General features: G+C 39.9%; 1 protein-coding gene across 1 annotated transcript in view; it reads right to left on the bottom strand.

Annotated features, from left to right (window-relative positions):
• MEGF9 (multiple EGF like domains 9) overlaps nucleotides 1-12,614 on the bottom strand; it is a 76,843-nt gene that overhangs the window by 27,308 nt on the left and 36,921 nt on the right. The window lies entirely within an intron of this gene.

The following is a 12,614-nucleotide window of genomic DNA, read 5'->3' as shown; positions in this document are numbered from 1 at the left end:
AGCAATCAATCTCTGTGATTTGTGTGTCATTAAATTCCATTTGCTCACTGGTTCACTGAACCTCAGTCCCCTATGTTCTCAATGACTGAATTACAGATGAATTACTGAATCACAGATGAATTACAACTAATTTCTCAAAGCCTGGCTCCTGGTCCTAGTTGCTCTGTCTGCCTACTTTTCATCTCAATGGCTAGGTCCATGACACTTGTTTTCAGATCTCCAACATGTCAAATGCCTGCCAGAAAGTCAGGTAGACACAGCTTTGATACTCATTAATGTGCTAATTTCTGCCTTTCAAATGAGTCTCTATAGATATGGATTCTCTACAGATACTCTCATTATTTCAAATTGTCTCCTTCTCTGCAATATCTGGGCTTCCCAGGAGGCTCAGTGGTAAAGAATCAGCCTGCCAATGCAGGAGACATAGGAGATGTGAGTTTGATCCCTGGGTCAGAAAGATCCCCTGGAGTAGGAAATGGCAGCCTGCTTTAGTGTTCTTGCCTGGGAAATTCCATGGACAGAGGATCCTGGTGGGCTACAGTCCATGGGGTCTCAAAGAGTCAGACGGGGCGGCCTGACTGAGCACACACGAACGCATGAAATATTTATCTTCAGAGTGCCCAGATGTGACTTCTATTAATAGACTTATGTCTCTGTGGGCCAGTTCCTAGGTGGATGAGTCATGCTAACCCACACCCAGATCTGCACTTTTACTGACACACTGCCAAATCTAATCTTGCTTATTCTACTTTAGGGTACATTTCTATACAGTGGGGAAAGCCTTGAAAATAGATAGACCTAGACTCAAATCTAAGCTCTGCCACTTATTAGTTATGCCCTATGGCTGAGAAACAGCCTCTAAGAGCTAGATAGCTAAACTGTTCTGAGAAATCAGAGACATTGTATGTGTAAAACATCAAGCATAGAGGTTTAACAGTGTTCATTAGGTGTTCATTTCCTTCTGATCCTCCTACTGAATTATGTAATTTCCTTAGGTGAACAGCTTAGTCAAGAAAGCTAAAACTATTTCCCTGCAAAAACCTTTCAAACATCTATAGTATCTGTTTTATTGGATATCCTATTTAACTGTAGAACTCTTTTAAAAAAATCAACTCAAGACCAAGAAAAATAAAAATTAAAGAGATGGCGTTGTAGTGTAGTGTATGTGTTAGGAATGGGCAGAAGAGATGACGGGATTCTGTTATGGATAACATAAGCCACATTTTCATCCCTGCTTTTGGCAGTGTGAGAAGAATGCCTATGTTCTTCCTGTAGAGTGTTCAGAAAACGTCTTAAACTTGATGGTATCTCAGGTCTCTTTGAGAATCTACTGGACGTTGCAGATCTTCTCCACAGAAGAACACCCATATCACCACTGCATTTTGTGTACTTCCCCTTCTTAGGTTAAGAACTCCTGACTAAACCCAGAACTGCACACCATGGAAGTTTAATGCAACAGAAAGAACATGGGATACGGTGTCGGAAGACCCTGAAATGACGCCTTCTCACTCTGGTAATTAATAGATATCCAGCTTTGGGCTTCTCTTGGAACTTTCAAATACTACTTTTCATCTATAATTTGGGGGATAATAATTGTTACCTACCCCTCAGGGTTGTTGTTAGAATGAAATGAGAAAATGTACAAGAGAAAAGAATACTATTGTTTGCAAATGACTTTATTCCCCAGAAACCTACTAAGTTTATTAACACAGGAAGAAACTCGAAAATCTCAAATTATTGAAATTCATGGAATATATCATACCAGAGAATTAACTTAATAAATAAAAAATCATGATAGTGACTTTAATAATAATGAAATTTTTATGGGAATAATTTTAAACTAGTCCCATACACTTTGAATGTCAAAATAATCATGGCTGAAGCACTCACACTCCTCTTTAAAGGAAATCTACAGAGACTTCAAGTCCACATCTCTCTCTGAGATTGAGGAATTTAGATATTTTGAGTGGAAATCAAATCCAAAGAGAAAAAAAAAAGAGTAGTCCCATGTTTCTCTCTACCCTATAGGAAACATATTTCCTGCTATGAAAAAAAAAGATCTGAGATGGAAAAAGTCACGCTGATTTAATTTTCCTTCAAGGGACATAGGAAGACAGGCCTCCTCTTTGGGAAAAAATGTCCTTCTATTTCAGCCCAAGTCTACTAGGAAGTTCTTCTTTTAAAAACTTTAGAGAAAAAAGATATTTAAAACATTAAAATAGGCTATGAATTTGATTGTATATTCTAACCAGAAGGTCATACATCTAAAATGGCAGATTTTCACAATAAGTTTATTTCCTTATCCTGATTCTTCTTCTGAACCTAAAGGCTAAGAATTGTCACCAGGACCAGTTCTTCCCTCATGATAAGACAGTAATACTATCCATATTCCCTTGATGGACTGTTTCAAATAACTATTCTATTAACTTTTTATTTTGAAATAATAATAAAGAAAAGTTGTAAAGGTAGTACAGAGGGCTCTCATGTACTATTTATCCTCATGTGAATTTCTCATATAACCATGGTATATTCATAAAAACTGAAAAATAACATCGCTGTATCACTACTAACTATAGATTTTGTCAGATTCTTCTAATTTTTATGCCAAGGTTCTTTTTCTGTTCCAGGGTCCAATCCAGGATATCACCTTACATTTGCTCATCTCCCTGGCCTCTTCCAGTCTGATAGTTTCTTGGTCTTTCCTTGTCTTTTACTACCTTGAAGCTTTTGAAGAGTACTGGTCAGGTATTTTGTAAAATGTCCCTCAGTTTGGATTTGTCTGTTATCTTGTCAGCATTAGACTGAGGTTATGAATTTGGGGTACGGATATCACAGAGGCAACATGCCCTCCTCATTTTATCATATCAGGGAGGACAGGATACTCACATGACTTACTACTAATAATGTTATCTTTACCACTCAAATGATAACTTTTCATGCTAGGAGTCTGTGTCTACAGTAGCTCACCCCAGGACAGTTATCATGCTTATTTGGGAAAGAGGCAGAGGCTCAGCCATTCAGCTAGCCAGCCCCTGGCTACAGCTGTACTGACGGCAGCACAGGCAGACAGGTGCTGGTTGGAGCCCTTTTCTGACACTCACTGGTCGCCTGTTAGGGGGGCAAATCACTCATCTCTCAGTGTCTTCATCTGTAAAATGAGAATAACTCCACTTCAGTCAGTTGTTATTTATCCTTACAAGACAGTACATATAAAGCACTTAGCTTGGCACATAGTGAACTGTCAATAAATGTTAATGCTGTACATTCTGGGGCTGATGGTGGTAGTAATCATGTGACTCGGTGGTAGAAGAATCTGCCTGCCAATGTAGGAGATGCAGGTTCAATCCCTGGGTTGGGAAGATCCCCTGGAGTAGGAAATGGCAACCGACTTCAATATTCTTAATTGGGAAATTCCATGGACAGAGGAACCTGGTGGGCTACATACAGTCCATGGGGTCTCAAAGAGTTAGACCCAACAGAGCGACTGAACAACAATAATGTCAGTAGTATTTTCCAAGTTGTGTTGTGTGCTAGTTTCATCTCAGAAGTCAAAGTATGGCCCAGAAAAATGCTACGTGTTTATAACATTTTTTAAACTTTTTAAGTGTAGTAAAATGTCCTATCAGAGAGATGTTGAACTAGAGATTAAATACGTGGATTTTTTTCTTTTTTGCAAGAGAAGTTAGCAAATGCTTTGCCATTTGGGCAGAAGTTATTTGCTTGAAAATAACCTTTGACCAGATCCTACTGGTGGGAGCAGAATCATTTAAGTACGGTTCCCTTAGTAAGTTTAGAGTGAACAAGTCCCACTGTCTGAGAGAGGTGTTTAACAAGACCTTTTGTACTGGTGAAGGAGGGAGGTTTGGGATTTGTCAGGGAAAAGATGTTACAAAATGTCCTCAACCAGTAGTCTTAGAACTGGCTTGTACACTGGATGGAACTGCACATATAGACTAAAGGTGTCAACTGTTAAATTTCTGTAACTTTAAAGCCCCAGTTTAGAACATCGTTGAAGGAACTTGGAACCAAGGGAGTGGGTTCATCTTCCCTCAGAGAACTGTTGCTGCCAATTCTCCTGGACCAGGAAAATCAAGCCCCAGTAGTGACCAAGCATCACTGTCCACGTCAGGTTGTGCAGGGCTAGGCCTCAACCCCAAAATTCAATATATGAGTGAGAAACAACATCAGTGAACTGATCAGAATCACATCCCCCTGATACTCAGCATTAGAGGAAGACTAACTCCTCGAGCTACTGGAAAGTTAGTCATTAACTGTTGGGGAACGGACTGACTCAAAAAGCGGGTTTGTGCTACTGAGGCATATGAGTGTCAGAGTAATTAACTGGAAAAATAAAAGAGGTATGTCTACATTTGAACCCTGTTTGTGGAAAGCTTGTTAGTTATATAAGCGCTCAACTTCCCCGTATCTATTATATTTGCTACTGCCACAGGGCTCTCTATAAAGATGAATAGTTTTCAAAAATCTTCAAAGGTAAAGGGCCCTTGGATTTATTTTTAGCAACACAGAAAGAACATGGGTATGGGGACACTGCTTGACACTCAGCAGCAAGGCTTGTGGGGAATAAAAACCCCAGGGGATACAGCGGGTGGTGGCAGCTACGGAGGCCGAGGAAAGCAGATTCAACTGCAGCTGGCAACAAAGGAAGAACCGCAAGCTCACGGCGAGGGTATGGGCCAAAGAAGGAACCCTGGGACTGAGCAATTCCCTAAATTCAACCTAGAAACACAAACTGCCTTTCGATTTGCGTACATGCATTAGAGCAAAAAATCATAAACTTTCTAGACAGCTCTGCACAGAAACATCGCTCTCCTTGAGCAGATCACCCTTCTCACTACTTTCCTTCCTCTCGGCAGTCGCCCCGGTCTCCCCAGCTTTCACTCTGCCCTGGCTCTCCACCTGCTTATATCCATCCACCCATTCTACCACTGCTGGCAGGCAGGGCTGATCTTTCATTTGCTTGAAAAGTGCTTTGTGAATGAATTCCAAATCTGCGCCTGGCCCATCTGGGACCTGACCCCAGCAGGGCTTACCAGATGTACCTCTTCTGCCCCACCCCCCTCAGCTTACATCCTGTGTAAGAACATCTCTGAGGTGTTAATCTTGCTGCTTTCTGCTCTGTAGCATTCTTTTGCACCTTTTCCACTTCCATATGTCTAAATCCTTTCCTTCCTTCAAAACTGAGGTCAAAAACTATCTCCTCGATGAAATCATCTCTGATTTTTCCAGCTATAAGTGACATCTCCCAGTTTCTTAATCTCCTTAACATTTTATCTATTTTATGATGTGGGCCAGTTTTTACTTTGTACTATAATTATATATTTGTGGTTGTTGTTTAGTTGATAAGTTGTGTCCGACTCTTTGAGATCCCATGGACTGTAACCTGCCAGGTAACTCTGTCCATGGGATTCTCCAGGCAAGGGTATTGGAGTGGGTTGCCATTTCCTTCTCCAGGGGATCTTCCCAACCCAGGGATTGAACCTGCGTCTCTTGAGTCTCCTGCCTCGGCAGGCAGAGTCTTACCACTGAGGCACCAGGGAAGCCTGTTTCTTTATAACCTTACCAGGCCAGAAGCTCCTTTTGTTTTCCCATTGTCTTATTTACTTCCCACAAGGTCTATTAAAGTACCCTGTACATAATTTGTTAAACAAATACACACTTTGGTACCAAATACAAATAAATTTGTTAAACAAATAAATACTTTGGTACCAAATGGTTCACACATTTATATGAACTTGATTATTTGCATTAATATTATTAGCATATATATATAACTATAGATTTGGAGGAGTTTCTCAGAAGAAGCAAAATAATAGTCTGAGTATTATAAATAATAAAACTTATATTTTTTTCTTTAAAAAATTTCCAACTGACCTAAAAGTGACTTCATAAAATGAAACAAGTAGTAGAGTCTGCAACACGGTTTAGGGGAACCACACGTTTGATCAACAGCAGCTGCATCAAGTCACGGTGACATGTTATGGTAATGTTCACAGGGTCACCTATAGCTGGGAGGAAAAAGCTTTTTTTTTTTTTTCTTTTTCCCCCCATTTGTTTGACTACAGATGATATCTAGTTAATAATTAGAAGACCAGGAGGGCAGACCATGCTCTGTATTGAAAGGAGGATTTAAGACAAAAACGCCCTGAATGACACAGAGCTTTGCAAACTGTAACAGACGTGCATTATTTACACTAAAACCCCAATGCACTCAGTGCCTTTTTTGAATAAGCCCCTGTCTGGCCATTTATTAACATTCAAATTTTAGTCTAATCTGTTTTCCCATGAACTTTACATGATTTATTTTCTAAGACATAAACCATTTGGCACTGTAGAAACATTTACTGAAGCAAGTGAAGCATGGCAGGATGAAGGCTGACTGTTACCTGCTTCCGACCAGGACGGCTCCCTTTTAAAACCCTACCTCCAAGGAAGAACACACTGAACTATACCAAAAAAAGGGACTGGAAACTAAAGCTTGGCATAATTTCAAGAAAAAATAATTGGGGTAAAGAATAAAGTTATTTTTAAATAAAATTAAAGCTACGAAGCTTTGTTTTCCTTACAATATGCTAGTTTATAAGGTTTCTTGAGCTTGGCACACAGTATGTGCGCAACCGTCTACCAGACATCTCTATCTGGAAGTCCCATAGAAGATGAACACGCTAAAGCCTAAGATCAGAAAGAAACATTGGGGTCATCTCTCTCTCTTGCTCTGTAAATAAAATCCACCACCCAGTTCTGTAGATTTTTCTCTCTTACACTGCTTCCTTCCTCTCCAGCACCATTGCCAACGCCAATGGCTTAGGTCAGCCTTTTAACTTTTCTTGCCTGAACAGTTACACAATAGCCTTCTCCCAGATCTCTCTGCCTGAGCTCACTCTATCCAGCAGACTTCTGAAAGAGTAAATATTCTAAAGAACAAATGCAATGTTACTACACACTCAGTATTCTTCAGTGGACACATTAATTTACACAGCGTACCAGGCCCTTCGTGGTCTGGCCCTGTTTCTCCTTTAACTGTTCATTCATCACGTATTTACTGTGTCTACTTTGTACCAGGCCCTACTCTAGGTATTAGACATAGAATAGTAAACAAATAAACGAAAGTCTCATCTTTTCAAACTTTCCTCTCTGCCTCAAGTATTTCCTGCCTTCAAGAAATAGTGAGCCTCTTGCAGCCTACTAAAGATGGCTTGTTCTTTCACATAAACTTCTACTCATCATTCAAATTTCAATTTAAATGTAATCTCCTCTCTTAAGACCTCCTGAATCTCCTGTGTACTTTATAAATGCTATTTTGTTTATATTTTTGTCTTTCCATTTCAAGCTCCATTAGCATAGGAATAATATCTTTTGATATATAGTTGGCAAATGCAATGTCTGTTGAACGAAATGTGTGGATAAAATGACAAAGGTTTCCTCGATTTTAAATTATTTCTGGTGATCAAATAACTTTTCTAGGTCCCAGAATTATAGGAAAAGTAATAATAAGAGTTTACACATGCAACTGTTACCCCTGATTTTTTACACAACAGGTGATTTTCAGAGCCCCATATGAGTATGAGTCTTGGAGATTTTGTCATCTTTCTATTTGACATTTATATTTCATGAGTAAAATTTTGTCTTCTGCCCTGTGGCATATTCCCATAATTAAAAATGCAAAGTAGTAAATATTTCAACATACACCATACAGCAGCAACCACAGGTTTTATGGGAAAAGATATTACACCACAACAGAACTTCATTATCTCACACAGACAGTTTTAAAATGATGCACCTTGTACACTAACCTACTATGGATACATTAAAAAAATCTCAAATCAGTATATGACCGCCTACATGTAAGTCACCCTGACAAAGTTCTAAGGCTAATTATCAGTCAGGCTCTCACTAGGCACACTCCTTTATTGAGATAAAATGCTATCTGATTTCTCCATTTATTAAGTTCAACATGTCTAAATGTAAGTCAGGAAAATATTAGAAATGCATTCCACAAGCAGAAGTGAAAAGATATTGCTGACCAACCCGCTCCCAGTCAGACAGGGTGGAACAGCAGTGCTGCTGTGAGGGGCGGCCAGCTGTCAGCACATAAAGGCCCTGTGTTTGCACACAAGGACTCTGCTCAACCCACACCTGGTTCCTGCAGCCAAACTCGACCCTCCCTGGGCAACGCCCACTGAAATATACGGGCATAAAGAACAGGCGAATGAATTTTTTAAAAGCCAGCTGTTGATTCATGAACACTAGATACATGAGGGAATCAGGATAGAATTGAGTGTGCTTTTCTACTTTCATTTCTTTTTAAAAAGAGAACAAGGAAGCCATGACAGAATTTGCATCGGTATTTGCATTGGTATTGCAAACTTTTCCTGGTGGCTCAGACAGTAAAGCATCTGCCTATAATGCGGGAGCCCCGGTTCGATCCCTAGGTTGGGAAGATCCCCTGGAGAGGAGGAAATGGCAACGCACTCCAGTACTCTTGCCTGAAAAATCCTATGGATGGAGGATCCTGGTAGGCTACAGTCCATGGGGTCACAAAGAGTAGGACATGACTGAGCGACTTCACTTCGCTTCTAGGAGATCAGATTTCTCATCCTGTATAACCTTAGGAAATTTTCCTGAATTTACAGTTTCTTTTCTCCTGATAAGGTATTCTCCTATCTCTCGCTTTCCCAAAACATAACGTGTAAGGCACAACTCAGTTCCTAGCTCATCTGGGAATCCTTTCTCCTTATTGTTTCTGCTTGTTTCCTACTCTAACCTGTTCTATTTAGAAATTTAGCGTATATTTATAAACTTCCCCTAATGTTCTCAACGTCTCCTAAGCTAAAACTGGGATTACTCTTTCCCGACAGAGTTATTTATATAGCATGAATTATATAATCAGAAGAAATTCCTATAGGGACTTCCCTGGCCATCCAAGGGTTAAGAACTCGCTCTGCAATGTGGGGGATGTGGGTTTGATCTGTGATTGGGGAACTAAGATCCCACACACCGCAGAGCAACTAAGCCTGAGCCACAACTGAGCCCACACGCTCCAGAGCCCACATGTGAAAACTAGGGAGTCTGTGTGCCACAACAAAAGGTCCCACATGATGCAACAAGGGCCCGCATGCTGCAACTGAGACCCAACACAGCCAAATGAATAAATATGTTTTAAAAAGACATTCCTATAAAGCATCAAGTAGTGGGCACCACTGCATCAAAGTTTCTCATAATACTCACTCACTTTGCTCAATATTTGAGATTTTGAAAAGGGCTGTACCAACATAGTAGATACGAATATACACTCTAGATTCAGATTGCACACATTTCATTTCCAACTCTTATTTACTGGCTACTATGGAAAAGACCCTGATGCTGGGAAAGATTGAAGGCAGGAGGAAAAGGGGATGACAGAGTATGAGATGGTTAGATAGCATCACCGGCTCAATGGACATGAGTTTGAGCAAACTCCGGGAGTTGGTAATGGACAGGGAAAGCTGGCGTGCTGCAGTCCATGGGGTTGCAAAGAGTCTGACATGACTAAGCGACTGAACTGAACTGATGTCATAAGTTAGGCAAAGTACCTAACTTGCAGCTCTTTTCCTGTACAAATGAGAATAATAATAATAGTGCCTAACTGATATGGTTGCTGTGAGGATTACATGAATTACTACATGCAAAGGCCCCATGATCATGCCTAGTGTGTCTGCAATTAATTTTCACTACTATTATTCTAAACTGAAATTTTTAAAAAGCATAACAGGTTTCTTCATGAAAATGGAAGAAAATAAGCTAAACTTCTTTTTCTTTCACAGTGAACAATTTCTTCTTTAGGCTACCAACAGAAACAGATACTTCAATCCCTCAGTTTAGTTCAGTTCAGTTCAGTTTAGTCGCTCAGTCGTGTCCGACTCTTTGCGACCCCATGAATCGCAGCATGCCAGGCGTCCCTGTCCATCACAAACTCCCAGAGGTTACTCAAACTCATGCCCATCGAGTCGGTGACGCCATCGAGCCATCTCATCCTCTGCCGTCCCCTTCTCCTCTTGCACTCAATCCCTCCCAGCATCAGGATCTTTTCCAATGAGTCAACTCTTCTCATCAGGTGGCCAAAGTATTGGAGTTTCAGCTTCAGCATCAGTCTTTCCAATGAACATCCAGGACTGATCTCCTTTAGGATGGACTCATTGGATCTCCTTGCAGTCCAAGGGACTCTCAAGAGTCTTCTCCAACACCACAGTTCAAAAGCATCAATTTTTCGGTGCTCAGCTTTCTTCACAGTCCAACTCTCACAACCATACATGACCACTGGAAAAACCATAGCCTTAACCAGACGGACCTTTGTTGGCAAAGTAACGTCTCTGCTTTTTAATATGCTATCTAGGTTGGTCATAACTTTCCTTCCAAGGAGTAAGCGTCTTTTAATTTCATGACTTCAATCCCTACTCATATGCAAACTTGGTGATTTAATTCTCCTCTTTTGTGAGTCAATAATTCTATTCCTCACTTAAAAAAAAAAAAAACATATTCAACTACTGGAGTGTTACTGAGCTGAATCTACATGCCAGTTACAATGTAAATGGGTATACATACACAACTTAATTCTCACAAAAATTCTTCATGTTATATGTGTGAATCCTATTTTACATATGAAAACACTGAGGTGAGGTGAAATATAAGATTATACAGTTATTAAGTGGCTAAATCAAGAATAGGATTAAAGTCTACTAATTTCAGACTCCATCTCCTTTCTGCCAAATATCATACTACTTGCCTACAATTCCTTTTCCCCTTAAGTCACCCACATATACCTAGTAGCAGAGCAGAACATAGAGATGCTCCCTCAGAGATCACCCGTGTGGTCTTGCTGAAGCACAAAGTCCTGCAACTTCCCATTTCTGTTCCTCTAGTCTCACGCCCATGTAACTTCCTTTCTGGTGGTAAGACATGAGATGCTTAGAGCTGAATTTAGAGTTCCCATGCCTTCCTTCTAATGATTTACAGATTTTTAAATGACTTTTGTGATGCAGTGCTTGCTCTGACAAATTACCTGACATTCTGAAATAATAATGTTTCAAAATTTTAAATTAAGTATTATTCTGTACTAACTCATAGAAAAGAATTATGGATTTATCTAAAAACTTTAATAAGCTTATTCTTGGGGACAAAAGCAATCAAGAAATAGGACAAGTACAAGAAATAAAGACTGGAAGGAGCATGGAGGAAAACTTATAGGAAGAGAGGTCAAGAAACTGAGAGGCCAGTGCATTTTTAAAATTAATTTATTTTAATTGGAGGATGAATACTTTACAACATTGTGATGGCTTTTGCCATCCATTGTCATGAATTGACCAATGCATCATCAGGATCATCTATAGTTATTGAAAAATCATCCAGAACTGTGATAGGTGTAGTGTCAGAGAGGTATCAGTGAGCCAGAAGGGAAGGTATTCTAGGAGCAGCAGTGAGAAACAAGGAAGACACTCCAACTCCAGGTCTAGAGATAAGAGAAGTAGGACAGTGAAAACAGCCATTGTTTGTAAGGGCTGCAGGAGAAGCAAGGTCTTTCCTGAGAAGACTAAGGAAAAGACTAAGGTAAAGGGTATGGAAAATCAACATAATTTGCCATTATGCAGATAATAAAAAATCACGTGCTATTCATTTCTAAAAAACCTCTAAGGATGATAGAACCTGTCAAGTACACATAGAAAACAGTCCATGTAGAAGAGACAAGAATAATATCTTCTACCTGTCTAGCATCATCCATTGCTGAAAATCAGATATTCTGCATAAATGCTAAGAAGGAACTGATTTTCCAATATTTTAAATGAAAAAAATTACAATGCATTACATGTTAACACAAAACTACCAACCAACTTCCTAAATTGCAATTAAAACACAGAAAAGCACCCATATGGCTTCCCCTGTGGCTCAATGGTAAAGAATTCACCTGCGAATGCAAGAGACATGGGTTCAAGCTCCAGGCTGGAGAAGGAAATGGCAACCCAATCCAGAATTCTTGCCTGGAGAATTCCATGGACAAGAGGAAGCTAACGAGCTACAGTCCATGGGGTCACAAACAGTTGGACATGACTGAGTAACCAACACTCATTTTCACTGGAAGGGCCTAGAAGTTATTGCTTCCAGAAAGCAGGCTACATTCTCAATACTTTTGCTCTATGAAATTTAGAGAAACTATTGGTGGCTCAGACAAAGAATCTGCCTGCAATGCGGGAGACCTGGGTTGGATCCCTGGGTTGGGGAGATCCCCTGGAGGAGGTCATGGCAACCCACTCCAGTATTCTTGCCTGGAGAACCCCATGGACGGAGGAGCCTGGTGGGCTGCAGTCCACGGGGCCGCAAAGAGTCGGAGACGACTGAACTTAGTTAAGCACTGCACATTATAAAGCAAAATTGATTACCCAAGTACTTTGAAGAACTAAATCAGTAAATTAGAAGCTTTTAAAAAAATAATTCTATTGTAGTATAATTAATTTACAATGTTGTGTTAGTAGAAGCTTTTAAATCTAGACATTAAATATAACGTGGACCCCAAGTCAAAATGATAAAAAGAATATGAAATGTTTGATGAATCTATGTCCCCTCTC

The sequence above is a fragment of the Dama dama genome, chromosome 16, assembly GCF_033118175.1.
Source record: "Dama dama isolate Ldn47 chromosome 16, ASM3311817v1, whole genome shotgun sequence".
NCBI classification, from domain to species: Eukaryota; Metazoa; Chordata; class Mammalia; order Artiodactyla; family Cervidae; genus Dama; species Dama dama.
Note: the sequence above shows the minus strand (reverse complement) of the source record. Positions and strands in the feature narration are given on the sequence as shown.